Raw genomic sequence first — 23,143 nt, 5'->3', positions numbered from 1 at the left:
CCACTTGGCACAGGAAGGGAGTGAGGATCACTGTAGTAGCAATGGCCACTACAGTGATTCTCTGCTACCACAGGGGTGCTGGCAAGAGACATGGAGACAGGAGAGGTGAATAAAAACTGCTTTAGAAGCAACGTATTGTAAACAATTGCTGAATATCTGGCGCAAGGAAGAATGCATCTACCTGGAGATGGGCTTTAAGATTATCTGGGTTCTCTAAGGCTTTCCATATGCCATTTAAAATATGAGCATCTATAACAATAATTTGAGGTGTATGTGCGAAAAAGTGATAAGGAGCCTTCAGGAAACTTAAATTCTGTAGCATTGTGCAGATACATTTTCCAGAGTGCTGGAAACATTTTGCATTCACTGCATAGGCACAGGAAAACACAGAAGGACTGTACAGCATCATAACAAGGAGCTGTAAACCAGCCCAAACTTCTTCTGAGAAATATACTAAAAATAGCCAACCTGTACCCTGTGAAACATTAGAAGATAAACTGTGTATACTGTTCTTGTAATGTGGAGCATTGACATTCTCTTACTTTACTGATTACATGGCAAAGAACTTTGAGAACAGTTCATTGAGTGATAAGGGCACATGGTACTCATTGCAGCAAGCCTCGAAATGGCCAAATTGTTCGTAGCAATAGCAAGAATCATTTTTATATTGTCCATTAATGCAGAATAAGGCTAGGTTCACGTATGTTCGGGTCGGTAATGCATGCATAAGCATACGCGTTCCTGACCAAAAAGCATTACTCTTTAGCATACTCACGAGAGTGCCATTAATTCTTAAGCACAAGTGTGCACCTAGCCTAAGGAGAGGTGCAGAAAATTACACCCAGCACACTGGACAAGAGAAGCTGTAGTCTACAATGACCAAACACAGAATAAGAACATGTAGCACCATCTAGTGTGCTAAAATAGGTAATATTAGGATTTTTGTAGTGTAGGTAAAATGTTTTGGCTTGGCTGGCAGACAATTCTGTGTTTTAATCTGGGTCAGGTGAGTGATCCAGGGAGGCTGTATGACTCATTAGGCAGCATCTCTGGTACCTCCCCTTACTTCTGAAACTTGCTGGAAACTTCCAGAATAGTAGGAGGGAGGTTAGGAGGAGCTAACTGGACCAGTCTGTAACAGATGGGTTGGCAAGGGGCAGGCTCGCTCAAATAATCAGGGTCAGCCCAGCTTGGCAGGGGAGTTCAGGTGGAAGTTGGAAATGGAGTGCTAGGAGGCTGTCGGTGGGCCCTTGAGGGTAACCCCCTATCCTGGGGTGATGACCTGTTCAGATGTTCACGTAGGGGTGTACTCACTTTTATGGCCAGTGGTTTAGACATTAATGGCTGTGTGTTGAGTTATTTTGAGGGGACAGCAAATTTACACTGTTATACAAGCTGTACACTTTACATTGTAGAAAAGTGTAATTTCTTCAGTGTTGTCACGTGAAAAGATATAATAAAATATTTACAAAAATGTGAGGGGTGTACTCACTTTTTTGAGATACTGTATATAGACAAATCTGTCATCATTCATTAAAAGAGACCAGAGACGATGTGCACACAGTTTATGATGGAATGTCTTTAACCAAGAATGTGAAACATTACAGGAAATATTTCAAACGAAATACATAAGAAACTGCCCAAAAGCTTTATTTTGTGCTTGAACATTATCACACATGTTCATATTTATAGCACATACTGGAAAGTTTACATAGACTTTTTCAAAATTATTTTTTTAGGACATCCTGTTCTTTTCAAAAGCATCTATCAACACTTAAGCCCCATACACACTATCAGATTTTCTGCAGATTTTTTCCTACGGATTTACCAAAACCATGTAGTACAAGGGCCTGCCTGATTGTATACACACTGAAACTCCTAAGGTTTTACCTCATATTATATGGTTTTGGTAAATCTGAAGGAAAAAATCAGCAGAAAATCTGATAGTGTGTATGGGGCTTTAGACATGCAGAGGTTTTCTGATAAGATTAACCACTTCCCGACCGGCGCGCGCCGATGTACGTCGGCAGAATGGCGGGGGCAGGCAAATGGGAGTACCTGTACGTCCCTTTAAATTTGCCGCCCTGCCATCGCGAGCGTGCCGCCGGCGGTGCGCTTGCGTGCCGGTCGGGACCCCCGTGAGTCCGGTGGCGGGTCCCACGAACTCGATCGCCGCGGGCATACCCACGATCGTCTCACGGGGCGGCTGAACTAGGAGATGCCATTGTAAACAGCATCTCCCAGTTTTGCCTAGCAACAAGTGACTCTGATCTCTGCTCCATGTGATTGGAGCAGAGATCAGTGTTTCACTAAAAGAAAGCCAAGCCCCCAACAGTTAGTAACATGTCCCTAGGAACACTTAACCCCTACACTGCCACCCACTGGTTAACCCCTTCACTGCCAGTGTCATTTACACAGGAATCACTGCATTTGTATAGCAGTGATTGCTCTATAAAAGACAATGGTCCCAAAAATGTGTCAAAAATGTCTGATGTATCCGCCATAATGTCGCAGTCACAATAAAAATCGCTGATCGCCGCCATTACTAGTAAAAAAAAATTATTAATAAAAATGCCATAAACTATCCCCTATTTTATAAACGCTATAACTTTTACGCAAACCAATCAATAATCGCTTATTGTGGTTTTTTTTTACCAAAAATATGTAGAAGAATACGTATCGGCCTAAACTGAGGGAAAAAAATGTTTTTTTTATATATTTTTGGGGGGATATTTATTATAACAAAAAGTAAAAAAATAATGAGTTTTTTTCAAAATTGTCACTCTATTTTTGTTTATAGCGCAAAAAATAAAAACCGCAGAGGTGATCAAATACCACCAAAAGAAAGCTCTATTTGTGGGAAAAAAAAGGACGCCAATTTTGTTTGGGAGCCACGTCGCACGACCGCGCAATTGTCAGTTAAAGCGATGCAGTGCCGAATCGCAAAAAGTGGTCTGGTCTTAAGTCAGCAAAATGGCCTGGGGCTGAAGTGGTTAATAAACACATTTTTCATTAAGGCTAAACTCTGGGCAGATATTAAGGCATCATTTAACTCAATCATATATTCAATAAAATCATTATGTGTATATTTTATTGAACTGGCAGAAATATTAGAACTTGTCCTGAAATATCCAGAAATATCTGTTCCCCTGTGCACAGACTAAAGCTGGCCATATACTAATAGTTTTCTTTTGTTCATCTTGCGAGCTGAACAAAAAAAAAATTGTTCTGACAGCCCCGACTGTCAGAATACCTGAACAATGCCTGCAGCTGATTGTGCCAGAAATATAGTGTGCCCCTAACTTCCTCCTTGAATGACAACACAACTCTGAATTCCTAAGCAGGTGGTGTCAGCCCTGCCTTTTTCATTTCTGATGCATTACAAAGGACACTGTGCTTTGCTCAGCGTTCCCCCTCCTCATCTCCATAACCCTTCCTTGTGCATAGACAAGAGAGCACAGGAACTTTCTGTCAGGATCAACAGGTATTTTTTGCAGTTGTAAAACAAATACAACAAAACACTTTGGTTGATATACTAAGCAGTCCAAAAGGAGGCAAATAAGAGAACTTCACTCTAAGAGTCCATTCACACAGGGGCAACACGACTTCCAGCGAGACTTTGGGAGGCAACTTGGATACGACTTGAGTATGAATCACAGCACGACTTGGGGCAACTTACAAGGCAACTTGAAGTTGCCTCCAGGACAGGGGACTTTGCCAGTGGCCAATCACATAATAATCAGCTCTGTGGGAGGGAGGGGTTTGCCTAGAAAACTATTTTTTACTTCCTGGAAAGTTGCTTCAGTTAAGACAGGGGATCCGACTTGGAGGCAACTTCTATTGAAATCAATGGGTACAAGTTGCTTAGAAGTCGGATTGAAGTAGTACAGGAACCTTTTCTGAAGTTGGAGCGACTTCAGTAGTGTACATTAAGACGACTCTCATTCACTTACATTGATTTTATCATGTCTTGAGGCGACTAGAGGTGACTTCAAGTCTCATCCAAAGTTGTCCCTGTGTGAATGGACTTATTGGGATATGCAATTAGCGGACCTCCAGCTGTTGCAAAACTACAAGTCCCATCATGCCTCTGTCTCTGGGTGTCATTCTTGTGGCTTTCAGTGTCTTGTAATGCCTCATGGGAATTGTAGTCCTGCAACAGCTGGAGGTCCGCTAATTGCATATCACTGGACTAGGATCATACATACTCCAAAGTGTATCTTAAAGCACAACTTTGTTTAGCTTTGTTTAGAACCCCTGACAAGATTTTCATTGCTGCCTGTGTCCCCATTAGGGAGATTCACTTCCTCTATTTGTTCTGGTGACCACTGTTACTAGGACTAAAAATATGGGAAAAGTCGAACATTTTGACCTGTCATCAGAACAGAAATAGAAAAAAAAATCTTCCAGCTGTGTTTTTTGTTCTGGTGACAACTATCTAAGAGGAGATTTCCCTAACTGATAGGGGTTTTAACCCTTCCCTGCTCTATCCAAAATGAAAAAAAAAATGCTTTGGCTTAAGATCTATGTACTTTGGGGTTTATTTACTAAAGGCAAATATACTTTGCACTGAAAGTGCACTTGGAAGTAAAGTCACTGTAGATCAGAGGGGGACATGCAAGGAAAATAAAAAAACAGCATTTTAGCTTGCACATGATTGGATGATAAAATCAGCAGAGCTTCCCCTCATTTCAGTTCTTCCCCTCAGATTTAGAGCGACTGCACTTCCAAGTGCACTTTCAGTGCAAAGTGGATTTACCTTTTCGTAAATAATCCCCATTTATCTCCAGTAGAGAAATATAAAACCACCTATTTGGCTATGCTATCTGGTAGAGGTGCCTGAATTTCATGTTTGGTTCGATGTGATCCTCCACCTGCACACCTGAAAACCCGCTAGAACTTCATGACCCCTTTCTGGCAGAGAAGCAGGTTAAAATGTGCTTGTATCCCCTAGGGACTAATCCCATTTACGGTTTACACCACTCCTTAAAGTGGTTCTAAAGCCTAAAGGTTTTTTACCTCAATGCATTCTATGTATTAAGGTAAAAAATACCTTCTGTGCAATTAGCATTTTGTATATTTATAAAAATAGACAAACAACTAAAAGATATATTTTTGAAAGTATTCTTACTTTACAGAATTTCTTCACACCTGCCTAAAACTTTTGCACAGTGCTGTGTATGCATTAATATTTTGGACACTTTACGCTATTTTTGATACAGCAGCTAAGGGTTTATGTTATCCTAGCATGGGTTAATGAGAGAAAAATTACTCTATTTTTTGTTTACTATAGAACCCCTGATATATACTTGTCCCAGGTTATGTCCTTTACTATAGAACCCCTGATCTATATACTTGTCCCAGGTTATGTCCTTTACTATAGAACCCCTGATCTACATACTTGTCCCAGGTTAGATCCTTTACTATAGAACCCCTGATCTACATACTTGTCTGAGGTAGAGCCTTTACTATAGAACCCCTGATCTAAATAATTGTCCCAGATTAGGTCCTTTACTATAGAACCCCTGATCTACATACTTGTCCCAGGTTAGGTCCTTTACTGTAGAACCCCTGATCTATATACTTGTCCCAGGTTAGGTGCTTTACTATAGAACCCCTGATCTAAATACTTGTCCCAGGTTAGGTCCTTTACTATAGAACCCCTGATCTACATACTTGTCCCAGGTTAGAGCCTTTACTATAGAACCCCTGATCTATATACTTGTCCCAGGTTAGGTCCTTTACTATAGAACCCCCGATCTATATACTTGTCCCAGGTTAGGTCCTTTACTATAGAACCCCTGATCTATATGCTTGTCCCTGGTTAGGTCCTTTACTATAGAACCCTTGATCTACATACTCGTCCCAGGTTAGGTCCTTTACTATAGAACTCCTGATCTATATGCTTATCCCAGGTTAGTGACATTACTATAGAACCCCTGATCTATATACTTGTCCTAGGTTAGGTCCTTTACTATAGAACACCTGATCTACATACTTGTCCCAGGTTAGAACCTTTACTATAGAACCCCAGATCTATATACTTGTCCCAGGTTAGGTTCTTTACTATAGAACCCCTGATCTATATACTTGTCCCAGGTTAAGTCCTTTATTATAGAACCCCTGATCTATATGCTTGTCCCAGGTTAGGTCCTTTACTATAGAACCCCTGATCTATATTCTTGTCCTAGGTTAGGTCCTTTACTATAAAACCCTTGATGTACATACTTGTCCCAGGTTAGGTCCTTTACTATAAAACCCTTGATCTACATACTTGTCCCAGGTTAGGTCCTTTACTATAGAACCCTTGATCTATATACTTGTCCTAGGTTAGTGACTTTACTATAGAACCCTTGATCTAAATACTTGTCCCAGGTTAGTGACTTTACTATAGAACCCCTGATCTATATACTTGTCCCAGGTAAGGTCCTTTACTATAGAACCCCTGATCTACATACTTGTCAGAGGTTAGAGCCTTTACTATAGAACACCAGATCTATATACTTGTCCCAGGTTAGGTCCTTTACTATAGAACTCCTGATCTATATGCTTGTCCCAGGTTAGGTCCTTTACTATAGAACTCCTGATCTACATGCTTGTCCCAGGTTAGGTCCTTTACTATAGAACCCCTGATCTATATACTTGTCCCAGGTTAGGTCCTTTACTATAGAAACCCTGATCTACATACTTGTCCCAGGTTAGGTCCTTTACTATAGAACCCCTGATCTATATACTTGTCCCAGGTTAGATCCTTTACTATAGAACCCCTAATCTATATGCTTGTCCCAGGTTAGGTCCTTTACTATAGAATCCTTGATCTACATGCTTGTCCCAGGTTAGGTCCTTTACTATAGAACCCCTGATCTATATGCTTGTCCCAGGTTAGTGATTTTACTATAGAACCCCTGATCTATATACTTGTCCCAGGTAGGGTCCTTTACTATAGAACCCCTGATCTACATACTCGTCCCAGGTTAGGTCCTTTACTATAGAATCCCTGATCTATATGCTTGTCCCAGATTAGGTCCTTTACTATAGAACCCCTGATCTACATGCTTGTCCCAGGTTAGGTCCTTTACTATAGAACCCCTGATCTATATGCTTGTCCCAGGTTAGTAATTTTACTATAGAACGCCTGATCTATATACTTGTCCCAGGTAAGGTCCTTTACTATAGAACCCCTGATCTACATACTTGTCCCAGGTTAGGTCCTTTACTATAGAATCCCTGATCTACATACTTATTCCAGGTTAGAGCCTTTACTATAGAACCCCAGTTCTATATACTTGTGCCAAGTTAGGTGCTTTACTATAGAACCCCCGATCTACATACTTGTCCCAGGTTAGGTCCTTTACTATAGAACCCCTGATCCACATTCTTGTCCCAGGTTAGGTCCTTTACTATAGAACCACTGATCTATATACTTGTCCCAGGTTAGGTCCTTTACTATAGAACCCTTGATCTACATACTTGTCCCAGGTTAGGTCCTTTACTATAGAACCCCTGATCTATATACTTGTCCCAGTTTAGGTCCTTTACTATAGAATCCATGATCTATATGCTTGTCCCAGGTTAGTGACTTTACTATAAAACCCTTGATCTACATACTTGTCCCAGGTAAGGTCCTTTACTATAGGACCCCTGATCTACATACTTGTCCCAGGTTAGGTCCTTTACTATAGAACCCCCGATCTATATACTTGTCCCAGGTTAGGTCCTTTACTATAGAACCCCTGATCTATATGCTTGTCCCTGGTTAGGTCCTTTACTATAGAACCCTTGATCTACATACTCGTCCCAGGTTAGGTCCTTTACTATAGAACTCCTGATCTATATGCTTATCCCAGATTCGTGACTTTACTATAGAACCCCTGATCTATATACTTGTCCTAGGTTAGGTCCTTTACTATAGAACACCTGATCTACATACTTGTCCCAGGTTAGAGCCTTTACTATAGAACCCCTGATCTATATTCTTGTCCTAGTTTAGGTCCTTTACTATAAAACCCTTGATGTACATACTTGTCCCAGGTTAGGTCCTTTACTATAAAACCCTTGATCTACATACTTGTCCCAGGTTAGGTCCTTTACTATAGAACCCTTGATCTATATACTTGTCCTAGGTTAGGTCCTTTACTATAGAACCCTTGATCTAAATACTTGTCCCAGGTAAGGTCCTTTACTATAGAACCCCTGATCTACATACTTGTCCCAGGTTAGGTCCTTTACTATAGAACCCCTGATCTATATACTTGTCCCAGGTTAGATCCTTTACTATAGAACCCCTAATCTATATGCTTGTCCCAGGTTAGGTTCTTTACTATAGAATCCTTGATCTACATACTCGTCCCAGGTTAGGTCCTTTACTATAGAACCCTTGGTCTACATACTCGTCCCAGGTTAGTGACTTTACTATAGAACCCCTGATCTATGTACTTGTCCCAGGTTAGGTCCTTTACTATAGAACTCCTGATCTATATGCTTGTCCCAGGTTAAGCCTTTACTATAGAACACCTGATCTACATACTTGTCCCAGGTTAGAGCCTTTACTATAGAACCCCAGATCTATATACTTATCCCAGGTTAGGTCCTTTACTATAGAACCCCTAATCTATATGCTTGTCCCAGGTTAGGTCCTTTACTATAGACCCCTTGATCTACATACTCGTCCCAGGTTAGGTCCTTTACTATAGAACCCTTGGTCTACATACTCGTCCCAGGTTAGTGACTTTACTATAGAACCCCTGATCTATGTACTTGTCCCAGGTTAGGTCCTTTACTATAGAACTCCTGATCTATATGCTTGTCCCAGGTTAAGCCTTTACTATAGAACACCTGATCTACATACTTGTCCCAGGTTAGAGCCTTTACTATAGAACCCCAGATCTATATACTTATCCCAGGTTAGGTCCTTTACTATAGAACTCCTGATCTATATGCTTGTCCCAGGTTAAGTCCTTTACTATAGAACCCCTGTTCTATATGCTTGTCCCAGGTTAAGTCCTTTACTATAGAACCCCTGATCTACATACTTGTCCCAGGTTAGGTCCTTTACTATAGAACCCCTGATCTATATGCTTGTCCCAGGTTAAGTCCTTTACTATAGAACCCCTGATCTATATGCTTGTCCCAGGTTAGGTCCTCTACTGTAGAACCCTTGATCTACATACTTGTCCCAGGTTAGGTCCTTTACTATAGAACCTCTAACCTCTACATACTTGTCCCAGGTTGAAACTTTCAAAATTTTAAAGCCAAGGAAGTAGCATTTTCAGACAGAGAGCAATGACATCCTCCGTATTTCATTCATTGCAGGTTTACTTGCAACATAGGAGCACTAAACCTCTACGGGTGACTTCCTAGCAACAGCAGCAAAAATGTAAGAATGAAAAGCATTTTCTTCACGGTTTCATTTTCCTGTTCAGCGCTGTGATCTTGCTTGACAAGTGACAGATGCTTTTTTATGTTAGTAATCTTGGTAAAGGAGCTTTCATTTGGAATTCAGAGATAACATAGTCCTTGTTCAGCTACTGATCTGGAATTTTGTATAGAAATATGCCATTCATATTAGTTTTAAGGGATCAAAGAATCTTTTTTTTTACAGTTCCAACTTTTATAGTAACTGAGGATTTTAGTGTTTAGAAAGGCATAGAGGGTGGACTGCGGAGCAAGTAAAGTGCAGAAAGTTGAATAAAACCATGACAGTTGAGCAGTGATACTGTAAGCGGCATGGGGTGGGTCTGTGGTTCATGGCAATTACCCAGAGGGAGGTGGGAGTAGAATCAGTCGTCTGTCTGCAACTACTGATTTACAGAATACACACTGGACAGAAGTGAAGGAGGAGGAGAGAGAGATTAATAAACAGCAAAAAAAAAAAAAAAAAGTCACAGTACACCTGAACAGGGAGTGGTTGAGCCTGAAAAACAGGATCACGTTATAGCTTCAATATGGCGTTCTAACAAACTCTTGTGAAAGGGGATTTAGTATATTTTCTACTGAAATTAAGAGACTGTCATCACTGTGCTCCTTAAGGCTTGAAATCAGGGCACCACCATGGTGAAAAGGAAGAAGTGGTATTGATCTAAGGAGAAAAAAAAAATCTCTCTACCCAAAGAGCGAAGAAGACCAATACGTCTGCTTGCTGGAAGTGGAGGTGAGTAACTTTATTCATGCTGTGTTACATTTTTTGGTGCCCTTTAACTTTATTACACAAGAAATCAGCATTTAACTGACGTTAATCAAGTATATTTATTGAATATTTTCAAGTTGTAATGTTCTCTCTTGGACTTTTTCTAAGAGGAATGTAGTGATTGCTGTTTTTTTGTTACAGCACTTTTCTGCTGTACGATAAAAGCTTTTACTGTCCTGTTAAAGTCAATTGATTATTTTCTAAAATTACGAACCTTGTTAAGGAAATTTGTCCAGGCTTTAGTAATGTCTAGATTACCCTAGTGTTTATGACTGAACAGAAATATACAATTTTTTGAAATATGTCTAAATATTAAAATTTACATTAGGTTGGACATACACAGAAGAGAGTGTCTGGTAACTTTAAATTTCTTTTAATGAAAAAAAATATATATATAGCAAGTAGATAGTTGAGATTTTACAACTACTTGCCCACTGTAGATGCATTTCCACGACAAGGGGATTGTTGGTGATTGTTGTGATGTCAAGCTATGTAATGTAGACAATATTGTGGGCATGTATGGACAAGTATGGTCAAAACATCGGTAAATCCTTAGTTATCATCCATATGTACAGCTGATGATGATAGGAATGGGCTGTTGGCATAGACCACAATTTTGGACCTTCAGTTTCTCAAATAAAGATTGACTACAATTTCATAAGTGATACCTTTTATGTATGTAAATTAGGTTTTACGGGCTTATTGTATTATGTTTTATAGTCATTTTCATTTAGCCAAGTACTACATAGCTTATCATGATCAGAGTGATTTCATAAAAGCAGCATGGGGCTTTTGACTTTGTTAAAGACCGATAAAGCCCCGTACACACTATCAGATTTTCTGATGATTTTTTCCCTTCAGATTTACCAAAACCATATACTATGAGGTCAAACCTTAGGATTTTCAATTTGTATGCAATCAGGCAGGCCCTTGCATTACATGGTTATGGTAAATCTGAAGACAAAAATCAGCAGAAAATCTGATAGTGTGTATGGGGCTAAAAGGTCATTTGCATCCTCTTCAAATCAGTTTATATTACCTGTTTTTTTTTTGTGCCCCCCTGCACTGGTTGGCCTGGGGCAGATGCTCGTAATTTAAAAGCTTTTCATGTGTTTTCCTGAGTTATGATAGATAGGTTAAATGCTATAGGAAAAAGTCCAAAAGTCCTAATATGTTTAATAAATATTTTTGTATAACATACTGAAGTTTTATGTAATATTTATATCATAATTCTATTCGTAATACTACTTTTTTTGCAAATAAAATCTCATGAAAAAAAACGATATTTCAGCTGATCAAAGCTGATTCATCTAATAAAAATTGAGTTGTGCCTATAGTGACTGATAAGGATTACTTTAAAAATGTTTACATAAAATAAAAAGGTGAAACCTGATTGGTTGATGTTGACAACAATTTTGAGCTCATTTTCTTAATGCCCGTTTTATTCAGTAAGTCCCTGGGAGGTTGGAAATGTAAGGGGTCTGTTAAAGCAGTTGTATACCCACAAAAAAAAAAAAACTGTAAGACAAAGGCATAATTAGCTAGTATGCACCGCATACTAGCTCATTATGAAATATTTTAGAACAAATCACCGGCATCACCTCCCGGTCACCGCTGAGGGAGCTGATATGTTCCTTCTGCGCAGGGGTCAAGTCCTGGGGAAAAAAGTGTGGGAACTCCCACGCAAGATCCACTCGCCCAACAAAAAAAAAAAATGATACACTCATATGCATGAACGCTTCAAAAGTGGTATTTTTCATCCACTTTTCGTGTTGTGTGTATGAAGCTTACCTGTTAGTACATAAAAAAAAAAAACATTCCTCAATAAACATAAATACAGTAATTCCCTGAATAACCAGCATTCATTCAATTGTGCTTCCATGCAAATGTGAACATCATGTTCTGATCTTTATTGGGGAATTTTATTTTGTATATAGAATGTTTATGTGGTGAGTTTACACTTTTCATTGAACAGAGTTTGGATAACACAGCGTTAAACGGAAAGGTCATAAATTAACTGCACATTATCTGGACAGAATGCTTGGTGATGTGTTCCTGCTTAGGAGATGTATGTTACCTTGGGGGGCTGCAAACTCTGCTTGCTGCTATTCCAACCCTTCACATATTTCCACATAAACTTCTCTCCTGGCATTAAGCTTTGCCAAGTATTGTGCTCAGCTTACCACCCCAAACTGATGTTCCTCCCTCAGCTCAACTCTCTCCCTGCATGTCCTGTGAGCAGAATAGCTGTGCTCCTCCTCTGGGTTCTCTCATCATATGGCACTGAAGATAGAGGAGGGGGGATTCAGCGGGAAACACAGAGCAAGTATGCAGGAAACTGTGGTGGGGGGGGGGGGGGGGGGTGAGGAGACAGAAAATCAGGAGGGGCCAGCGGGGAGGAGCGCATCACGAGAGGTCTGACTAAATACAATCTCTTAGTAGCAGGGACCTGATCTACCCATCAGCTAGCTGTAATTGACAGGTAGAGCGAAGAGGAAGCTGTCATGGGGCCCCTTATTGGCAATTCCTGAATGGTCAGATGTGCGGCACTTACTATTGTGAGCTGTGTCGGCAGCTGCTGGTGTAGCACCTGCCACACAGCTCTCATACTTCAAAGTCTTGCAGGACACGGCTGCTAATGGGAACTAAGTTCCTGTTGTGGAAAAAGTACAGGAACTCCGTTCCCATGCGTTCCCGCAGGACTTGAGCCCTGCTTCTGCGTTTCTTTTGGGTTTGCGGTTCTGGTGTTCTAATTTTCCAGCAGCATCTGCCGGACCTTCAGAGCTCATGCGACGCTGACGTCAGTGGCTGCATGCAAGGTGAATATCTTCTAAACTGTACAGGTTAAGGAGATATTAATTTACCTACAGGTAAGCCTTATTATAGGCTTACCTGTAGGTAAAAATGTGAAAGTGGGGTATACAACCACTTTAAAGAGCTATGCCATAGAAGAGTACTTAGGTAAGGCTATGCTGCTTAGAGAAGACAAAAAAAATGATACAATTCTCACTAGTGATCCAACAATAATAACTTTGAAATGCAGAACTTTATTGCATGTTTTATCTGGGTACGCGTTACATTGGACTGTTGGAGATCGCTACCATTATGGTCTCTTTACAAATCCATTTTTTCTTAAACCCCCCCCCTAAAAACATGCATGCCAGGTGGAAACAGTATTCTGAGGGTCTGAATGTTCAGAATTCATCATGTATGTTTGACTTCTGGGTGAATCGTTAAAGTGACACTAAACATGTTAAAAAAAAAAAAAATATATATATATATATATATATATATATATATATATATATATATATATATATACAGTGCCTTGCGAAAGTATTCGGCCCCCTTGAACTTTTCAACCTTTTGCCACATTTCAGGCTTCAAACATAAAGATATAAAAATTTTATTTTTTGTGAAGAATCACCAACAAGTGGGACACAAATTGTGAAGTGGAACAAAATCTATTGGATTTTTGAAACTTTTTTAACTAATAAAAAAATGAAAAGTGGGGCGTGCAAAATTATTCGGCCCCCTTGCGTTAATACTTTGTAGAGCGACCTTTTGCTGCGATTACAGCTGCAAGTCGCTTGGGGTATGTCTCTATCAGTTTTGCACATCGAGAGACTGAAATTCTTGCCCATTCTTCCTTGCAAAACAGCTCGAGCTCAGTGAGGTTGGATGGAGAGCGTTTGTGAACAGCAGTTTTCAGCTCTTTCCACAGATTCTCGATTGGATTCAGGTCTGGACTTTGACTTGGCCATTCTAACACCTGGATATGTTTATTTGTGAACCATTCCTTTGTAGATTTTGCTGTATGTTTGGGATTATTGTCTTGTTGAAAGATAAATCTCCGTCCCAGTTTCAGGTCTTTTGCAGACTCCAACAGGTTTTCATCCAGAATGGTCCTGTATTTGGCTGCATCCATCTTCCCCTCAATTTTAACCATCTTCCTTGTCCCTGCTGAAGAAAAGCAGGCCCAAACCATGATGCTGCCACCACCATGTTTGACAGAGGGGATGGTGTGTTGAGGGTGATTAGCTGTGTTGCTTTTACGCCAAACATATCGTTTTGCATTGTGGGCAAAAAGTTAGATTTTGGTTTCATCTGACCAGAGCACCTTCTTCCACATGTTTGGTGTGTCTCCCAGGTGGCTTGTGGCAAACTTTAGACGAGACTTTTTATGGATATCTTTGAGAAATGGCTTTCTTCTTGCCACTCTTCCATAAAGGCCACATTTGTGCAGTGCACGACTGATTGTTGTCCTATGGACAGACTCTCCCACCTCAGCTGTAGTTCTCTGCAGTTCATCCAGAGTGATCATGGGCCTCTTGGCTGCATCTCTGATCAGTCTTCTCCTTGTCTGAGCTGAAAGTTTAGAGGGACGGCCAGGTCTTGGTAGATTTGCAGTGGTCTGATACTCCTTCCATTTCAAAATGATCGCTTGTACAGTGTTCCTTGGGATGTTTAAAGCTTGGGAAATCTTTTTGTATCCAAATCCGGCTTTAAACTTCTCCACAACAGTATTACGGACCTGCCTGGTGTGTTCATTGGTCTTCATGATGCTCTCTGCGCTTTCAACAGAACCCTGAGACTATAACAGAGCAGGTGCATTTATACAGAGACTTGATTACACACAGGTGGATTCTATTTATCACCATCAGTCATTTAGGACAACATTGGATGATTTAGAGATCCTCACTGAACTTCTGGAGTGAGTTTGCTGCACTGAAAGTAAAGGGGCCGAATAATTTTGCACGCACCACTTTTCAGTTTTTTATTTGCTAAAAAAGTTTAAAATATCCAATAGATTTCGTTCCACTTCACAATTGTGTCCCACTTGTTGGTGATTCTTCACAAAAAATTAAAATTTTATATCTTTATGTTTGAAGCCTGAAATGTGGCAAAAGTTTGAAAAGTTCAAGGGGGCCGAATACTTTCGCAAGGCACTGTATATAGATATATATATATATATATATATATATATATATATATATATATATATATTCTGTTAAAATATTTATTATTAATATTAACTTAGAAAAGTACCTTCTTTAGCTCTCAGCAGCCTCCAAATCTCCAAATGTATTATCTGACTGTACGGTGAATACATTCATTCTCCATGGTTCTGCTCAATGTAGGAACATAGCAACTCTCTTTTGCTGACTCTGAGATGGTCAAGGGCTGAACACTATGAACTATGGATAATGGACTGTGGGATTTGTAGTATGCATTCAGCAGTGCATGTGACTGCAACAACTATGCTTGTTTCAAATGGATGTGATGTGAGGTTTGGGAGCTCATGGAGGATGTTACTAGAAGTCAGAAAGACACAATAAGAAACAATTTCATGAAAAATAGATTACAGGGCCATTAAGTAGTAGATGTATATGGAATATTTTTTGGAGAATAAAGATATCGTTAGGGAAAATAGGCACAATAAAAGATCCAGAGGAAACTGGATGAAGAACTTAAAAACTAACAATTTATTCATCTTGTGAGGCTCCAACATGAAAGATATATCGTAAAAAGCTCCTTCCTGACAGACTCCATGGCAGCCTACGTGTGGGTTAATCCCGCCCCCTCATAGGACCCTTCTCCCATAAATCTTTGCTCTGGGCCAGAGGCCGTGTTCCTTTTTTGTCCTCCTCCTAGGACCAAGATGAAGTCTTACCTTTTCATGAAGTTTTCTGTAATCCAGGCCTGGCGGTGTGCACGGCGATACGTTGGTGGTTAGCAGTGATCCTCTCTGGAGTCCAGCAATCCTAGCTATTAGCAGGTGGACATGGGTGATATGATGCGATACCATGAAGAGCTTACTAACCTGGCCATTGGCAGGCAAGCGGTAATATGGCCAAACGTCCCAGCTACTAGCGGAAGGCTTTGTAAACGCCAGAGTCCCAGGTTCTGGTCCGGATCGTACCGTGGTGGTGGTAATGTACAAAGATATTAGTTTTATATGGCAGCCGTATCTCTGTGTTTTGTGTGTCTCCTTATTTTCTAGCAAGCTCCAGTGAGTGGCCATGGCGGCTGGAGCGCAGCTGCGTTGCAGCTCGCCGTTTCAGGAAGTCGCAGGACCTGTCTGCGCATCAGCAAGCCGCAAACGAAAATTCTGTGCTTGGTTCATGCAGGCATGGTTTTGTCAAAATGTCAGCGGCAGTCGTGTAAGCTATTGGTCTGCACCAGGTGGCTACGTTTTTCCAGCGCAGGTGCGCTTTGGGGAGGTGACATCATTAATGGCGGCAGATTTAAATAGTTGTCAAAGCAGCTATTCCTTGGGATGACTTGCAGGCTTATATGGCGGTTTCCCCAGGGACTGGTCTCTGGTTTACAAGGTAATTTGTTTGCTGCAGGCTCCCTAGGTACTGGCTGCTGGCTACGTTTGTTATGCGCTCTCTCATGTCTGTTGTCACTCGTGTTTCTCATAAGGCTTTAAAGTGGTTGTAAACCCTTACAAACCACTTTGACCTACAGGTAAGCCTAGATTAAGGCTTACCTGTAGGTCCAAGAAATATCTCTGAAACCTATACGGTTTAGGAGATATTTACCTGAAGACAGCCACCACTGTCTACAGCGCATGCGCCGTAGACAGCGGCGCCCAGGCGCACTGGGTAAGCCGCAGATCGCAGCGATATGCCGCAAGTGTCGGCTCCCATGCGCATGCGAGACCCATTAAGGAGATGGGCGCTCGGAACTACAGGGGACAGTGGTGACTCAGTTGGCTCCTGTGTCAGGTAAGTAATACATAATGGACTACTATGCGATGCATAGTAGTCCATTATGCTTTACCTTTGCAGGGAATCAAAGAGGACGTAAACCCATCAGGGTTTACTTCCTCTTTAATGGTTCATTTTAGTTTCAAACTGCCTTGCCATGGCTCTGTCACTGCCCCCCTGTGGCCAACCCTTGCACTGCAGGTAGAATTTAGTTATTTTCTGCCTGTGATGCTTGGGCTCACTCATTCAGGAGCTCTTAACCCTTTCTTTTTTACTAAGCCCTTCTAGATCTGAAAACCAAAGCATGGCAAAGACCATCCTAGGTCTCAAAGTCGTCACTCCTCTTCAAGCTCCAGATGTCATAGATCTCCCTTTAGATCTAGGCACCACAGAGAGGAATCTAAAACCACCTCTGGGTGACACTCTCACCATCACTCCAGCTGCTCTGTGTATGAATGTATCAAAAATGTATCCATTTAAAAGCATAGATTTAAAACACCTGGAGTCAGCTCCTCTCATTGATGCAGCCCTATTGAGCTTTGTGAGGCACATCACACTTCCATTTGGGGATACTATTTCCTTTAGGGATGGCTTGGAGAGGAAAATTGATACCGACCTCAACCGAATCTACATCACAGCGGGTATGACCTGCAAACCAGCTCTAGCTCTCGCAGCTCTTTCTAAAGCGTTGGAAGTCTGGACGGACAACGTAGATGCTTCTCTGAAGAGCATCTCGGAAGAAGTGGCCAGGAACTCACCTATTCATGAGCTAAGGTTGGCGGTGGCATTTCTGGGTGAGGCTTCCCTAGACATAATTTGCCTGGTGGCTTGGATCATGCTGTCATCTGTTATGGCTAGGTGTGTCTTGGGGCCAGAAGAGAACACAGCTCAGGCAAGGTTCAGATAGAGCAAGGGACGCTCGCCGCTATTGGCCTGGCCGTGAGTTCAGGAAGACCTGGAAGAAAGAAAGAAAAAAAACAAAAAAAAAACAGCCTTCAGACCAGACGTTTTCAAAAGGGGCATCTTCCGGTGGACAAGTAGCCCCTAAGTCTTTATGATATTGTGCCTGCTCAGACAGAGCGAGTCAGCATGCTTGCCTCTCTCGGAAGGGTTAAAGCTTATTCTCCTGTCCTATGCAGACTCCCTTGTGGCTCAAGGTGCTGCAATTCCAGTTCCAGCCGAGTAAAGGTTTTAAGAGGTCTACTCGCCCCTTTTCATGGTGTTGGGGAAAAAAAAAGTTATAGACGTAACCCACTGGAATTCTTTCATCAAGAAGGAGAAGTTCAAGATGGAGACACTACTCACGATCAGTCAAGCAATCCAACCAGGCAATTGGCTTGTGTCTATAGACCTGAAGGATGCCTACTTCCATGTTCCGATAGCGTCAGAATTCCAGAAATGCCTTCGCTTTACTATCAATAAAATCCATCTGCAGTTCACCTGTGTCCCCTTCGGGCTTATGACATTGCGTTATGTGTTATCAAAACTATTGTTGGCTGTTGTGGCTCTGATCAGGACCAGAGGTATCCGTCAGTATCACTATCTAGACGACCTGCTGTTATCTCAGGACAGTGAGCAGTTGCTGATACCAGGTCATCTCCACTCTACTCGAGCTCATTTGGCTTCTGAATTTGGAAAAGAGCCATCTGGATCCTACGCAGTCCCTGGTTTTCCTCGGGGCACACTTCAACACTATCAAGAGCACCATCTCATTATTCCTGGAAAATTTTCCAGTAACCTGGGACAGAGTTTGGCCTGCAATGTCATCCTCTCATCTCCGAGCCTCTCAATGCCTAAAGATCGTCGGCACCATGGTGGCAACAACACCCATGGTAAAGTGGGCTCAGTGGAAAATGTGGTCCTTTCAGAAGGGCTTCCTCCAGCAGTGGAACCCAGGGCTTCGGGATCACGCTATCCAAATAACCTCATCCATGTGGGAGAGTCTTCCTTGGTGGCTACAACAGAGGAACCTTCCTCAATTGTCACTCCATCGCACCTTTGTCTTGGGTCACCATCACTATAGATGCCAGCAACAGGGGCTGGGGCACTCTCTGCCTGACAGAAGTAGCCCAAGGCATATGGAATTTTCCCTCTTACATCATAGTCTCCAATGTTCTGGAACTCCGGGCAGCGTTCTGCTCTCTGCAGGCCTTTTACCACTTAACAGCAGGAGCCTCAGTCCTCCTAAGACTAGACAACACAACGGCAGTCGCATACATCAAGAGACGGGGGTACTCGCAGTCTTTCCCTGTCAAAGGGAGTAGAGCCCATCACGATTTGGGCCCAGAAAAACCTGGCCGACCTGACAGCTATCTATCTCCCTGGAGTCCAGAACGTTCAGGCAGATTTTCTGTCAAGAGTTTCTCTGGACAAACGAGTGGAATTTCCCCTCCGAAGTCTTCAAGTGGGTCCTGGACTCCTGTCCCTGGGAGTCATTCCAGAAGTAGACTTGTTTGTCTCCCCATGCAACTTCAGACTAGAGAGATACTACAGGAGGTTTCGGTGTCCCCAGGCTTTCAGATAGATGCTCTGACAGACCATTGGTGGTTCCACAGGGCCTATGCCTTTCCCCCCTTCCTGTCATTCTCTGGTTTCTGTCGAGGCTCAGGATGGAAGAAGTGGAGATAGTCCCATACTTTGCAGGCAGGCCATGGTTTCCACTGCTGATGCAACTCCGACCCAGTTCATTTACCCTCCAGACTAGATCTCTTATCACAAGGGGCAATTCTACATCTATGCCTGGACCATCTACATCTGATCGTGTTCTTGAGAGGGGAAGGTTGGAGGCCCTAGGCTGTCCAAGTAGGGCCATCTCCACCTTATTAAAATCCAGAAGAGCAAGCACCAACAGGGTCTACCAGAGGATTTGGAAACAGTATGCAGACTACCTCTTCTACTGCAGGTTCTTGCAATAACCCAAAGATACATGATATCCTGGGCTTCCTACAATCGGGCTTGGATCTCATTGTCAGTCAGCTCACTGCAAGTCCAAGTCTCTGAAAATTCTGCCTTTAATAGGTGTTTCCTGGGTTAGACACCCTCTTACTCAGTAGTTTTTAAGAGGAGCACTAAGGCTCAGACCTCAGAAAAAGCCAAGATTCTCTAATTGGGATTTTGTCCTGGTTTTTTTTTCTCAGGTAGAGAGTTGGAACATGAAGATCAATCCTCTATCAAATGAATCTCTCTAAAAGTTGCTTTCTTGGTGGCTATAACATCGGCCAAGAGGATCTCTAAAATCAGCTCTCTGGGATTTCTTTTCTTTTTTTCCTGATCTGGTAGTTTTAATTCCTATGTTGGATTCAAACCCCAAAGTGGCATCTGTGTTTCATGACAATTAGGAGATTGCTCTTCCAACATTCAGATCTACCAAGGATTCCAGTGTTCATCCCTTAGATGGTGGAAGAGCTCTGAGTCAGTATCTTGAAGCTACAACTTCTTTCCGTCAGACTGACCACCTGTTTGTTCTTTTCATGGGAAGAATAAGGGAATGCGTGCGTTCCAGATCTATCACAGCATGGATTGTTCAGGCCATTCAGTGGGCTTACAAAGCCAAGGGCTTGGAGCCTCCAGAAGCGGTGACTGCTCACTCAATTAGAAGTGTGTCTTCTTCATGGGCGGCATCACGTCACGTGGCTCCAGAAGTTATTTGCAAGCCGGCCTCATGGTCTTCAATTAACACGTTCATGGCACACTACTGCATAGAGCCAGCCTTGTTGTCTTCTCTTAAGTTTGGTTTACGTATCTTGTCTGTTAGTGCCAATTAAACCTTTTTCTTTTGTCCAGCACTCTGCCCACTCAGGTGTGTATGGCTAGTTATTTCCCACACGCAGGCTGCCATGGAGTCTGTCAGGAAAACTGAAAATTTCTATCAAATACTTACCGTAATTTTCCTTTCCTGATGGACTCCATGGCAGCAGGAGTTCCCTCCCAGTGGCTGGAGTAGGCTAAATTATGGAACACGGCCCCTGGCCCAGAGCAAAGATTTATGGGAGAAGGGTCCTATGAGGTATGAGGGGGCGGGATTAACCCACACGTAGGCTGCCATGGAGTCCATCAGGAAAGGAAAATTACGGTATTTGATATAAATTTTCCGTTTTCTAAAACAAAGGTTTCATATCTCCATTTCTCCAGACTGCTATCTGACGTCTTTAGGGAGTTTTATCTGGCGTGTTGGTAAAATGAACTTTACACACCATTGTGATACTGCTATTAAACACCAATTTGATCAATAAAGTGCAAAGGACAAGCAAACTTTTCTGTCTCAGATTTTAATCATAGAAGGTGGTCAATATAATGCCCAAGAAAATAAAATGACACACACACATTATGAGCCTTAAAGATAATTTTTTCTCCCCTCCTTAGAGATGATTCTATATTAAATGTTAACTCTTTGTTGTTAATAAAGAGTGACCACACAAGTGTACTTTTTCTGCAATTAAATAGAAGTACAAATACACATATATAGCTATGTACCAATGCAAAATAACCTATTCAATTCCAATAATAATTTCACTTAAAAGAACAGACCACCTTTAAGACCATGTTCCACCTGTATTTGAGGTGTACCATTAAACATAGTCACCTTCCACAGCCCTTCACAGTCAAACCATTCATCCACTTATCTGATTCACAGGGTTCTTCTCCCAACACACACTTGTTTTATTTTGAATTCGGTATAGCTTTAAGTGGCTCCACCCAAACACCCAAGTCATCTATTCACAGATCCATTCATAAAGATATTTAAATGGAAAGAGTGCCAGTCTTATCTGCCACCATGGTAAATCTCAATGGTGCACTAGTGCAGTAACATCACCACACTTGTAGTCCATTGTTTATTTCCACAAACCCCATAACCTTCTTATTGACCTGGGACTGGAGGAAGAGTCTGCAGGAGCCTGTGCATTGCAACTATGATACACACTGATTTTTGTCGCAATGTTCTGCAGGCTTCCTGAAACAATTTTTTTTCCTATTCCGTGTACTGTCCCACTGTGTAGAGGTGACCATCATGGTAAAGAAGCAGGACTTTGCTTTCATGTCAGAGCTGCCCTCCGATGACTGGTGATCTGATAGCTTGTAGGGGTAATGAGCAAGAAGCAGCATAAGAGATGCAGGAAGTATATATAAACATAATAAATGAAGCATAAGCAGGGAGATTCTTATACTGCAGGTTCTCAGGTACAGCTTTCTCTTTTTCAGGACCTCAGAACAACAGTGCGCAGCACAGTAGTGACCTCACAAAATGTCTCTCCAAATTTCAATTCCAGACAAAAATGTACCTCTTTCAGGGTACTGCTTGGGTACAATTAACATTTTGAGATGTTCCCTATAAGACAGGAAATTATTTGGAGAGTTAAACCATGTAAAAATGAACTTTAGAGCTGCTGCTTCCTATTTCAGCTGGTATTAAATGGTTACATAGTTACATAGTAGGTGAGGTTGAAAAAAGTCACAAGTCCATCAAGTCCAACCCATGTGTGTGATTATATGTCAGTATTATATTGTATAACCCTGTATGTTGTGGTCGTTCAGGTGCTTATCTAATAGTTTCTTGAAACTATCAATGCTCCCCGCTGAGACCATCGCCTGTGGTAGGGAATTACACATCCTTGCCGCTCTTACAGTAAAGAACCCTCTACGTAGTTTAAGGTTAAACCTCTTTTCTTCTAATTTTCATGAGTGGCCACGTGTCTTGTTAAACCCCCTTCTGCAAAAAAGTTTTATCCCTATTGTGGGTCATCAGTACGGTATTTGTATATTGAAATCATATCCCCTCTCAAGCGTCTCTTCTCCAGAGAGAATAAGTTCAGTGCTCGCAACCTTTCCTCATAACTAATATCCTCCAGACCCTTTATTAGCTTTGTTGCCCTTCTTTGTACTCGCTCCATTTCCAGTACATCCTTCCTGAGGACTGATGCCCAGAACTGGACAGCATTCTCCAAGTGCAGCCAGCCCAAAGTCTTGCAGACTGGGAGAATTATCGTTTTATCTCTGGAGTTGATCCCCTTTTAAAGCATGCCAATATTCTGTTTGTTTGTTAGCAGCAGCTTGGCATTGCATGCCATTCCTGAGCCTATCATCTACTAGGACCCCCAGGTCCTTTTCCATCTTACATTCCCCCAGAGTTTCTCCCCCAGTGCATAGAATGCATTCATATTTTTATAAATGGTTGCACCAAATACTTACCCCTTCCCTGGAGTGGGAATGTCCAACGTCTCCAGTTCCATTAAGTTCCATTCAC

At 41.8% G+C, this 23,143-nt stretch overlaps 1 protein-coding gene across 1 annotated transcript in view; it reads left to right on the top strand.

Annotated features, from left to right (window-relative positions):
* The first annotated feature begins 9,821 nt into the window (after positions 1-9,821).
* Positions 9,822-23,143, top strand: part of NCMAP (non-compact myelin associated protein) — a 101,917-nt gene continuing 88,595 nt past the window's right edge. The window contains exon 1 of the mRNA XM_077481855.1: positions 9,822-10,150. The gene's annotated coding sequence lies outside the window, so the exon portion shown is untranslated. The remainder of the gene's footprint in view (positions 10,151-23,143) is intronic.

Source organism: Lithobates pipiens, unplaced genomic scaffold (assembly GCF_037356315.1).
Source record: "Lithobates pipiens isolate NorthernLeopardFrog02 unplaced genomic scaffold, aLitPip1_a1.2 Scaffold_16, whole genome shotgun sequence".
Classification (NCBI taxonomy): domain Eukaryota; kingdom Metazoa; phylum Chordata; class Amphibia; order Anura; family Ranidae; genus Lithobates; species Lithobates pipiens.
The sequence above is the reverse complement of the archived record's forward strand: the minus strand, read 5'-3'. Positions and strand labels throughout refer to the sequence as shown.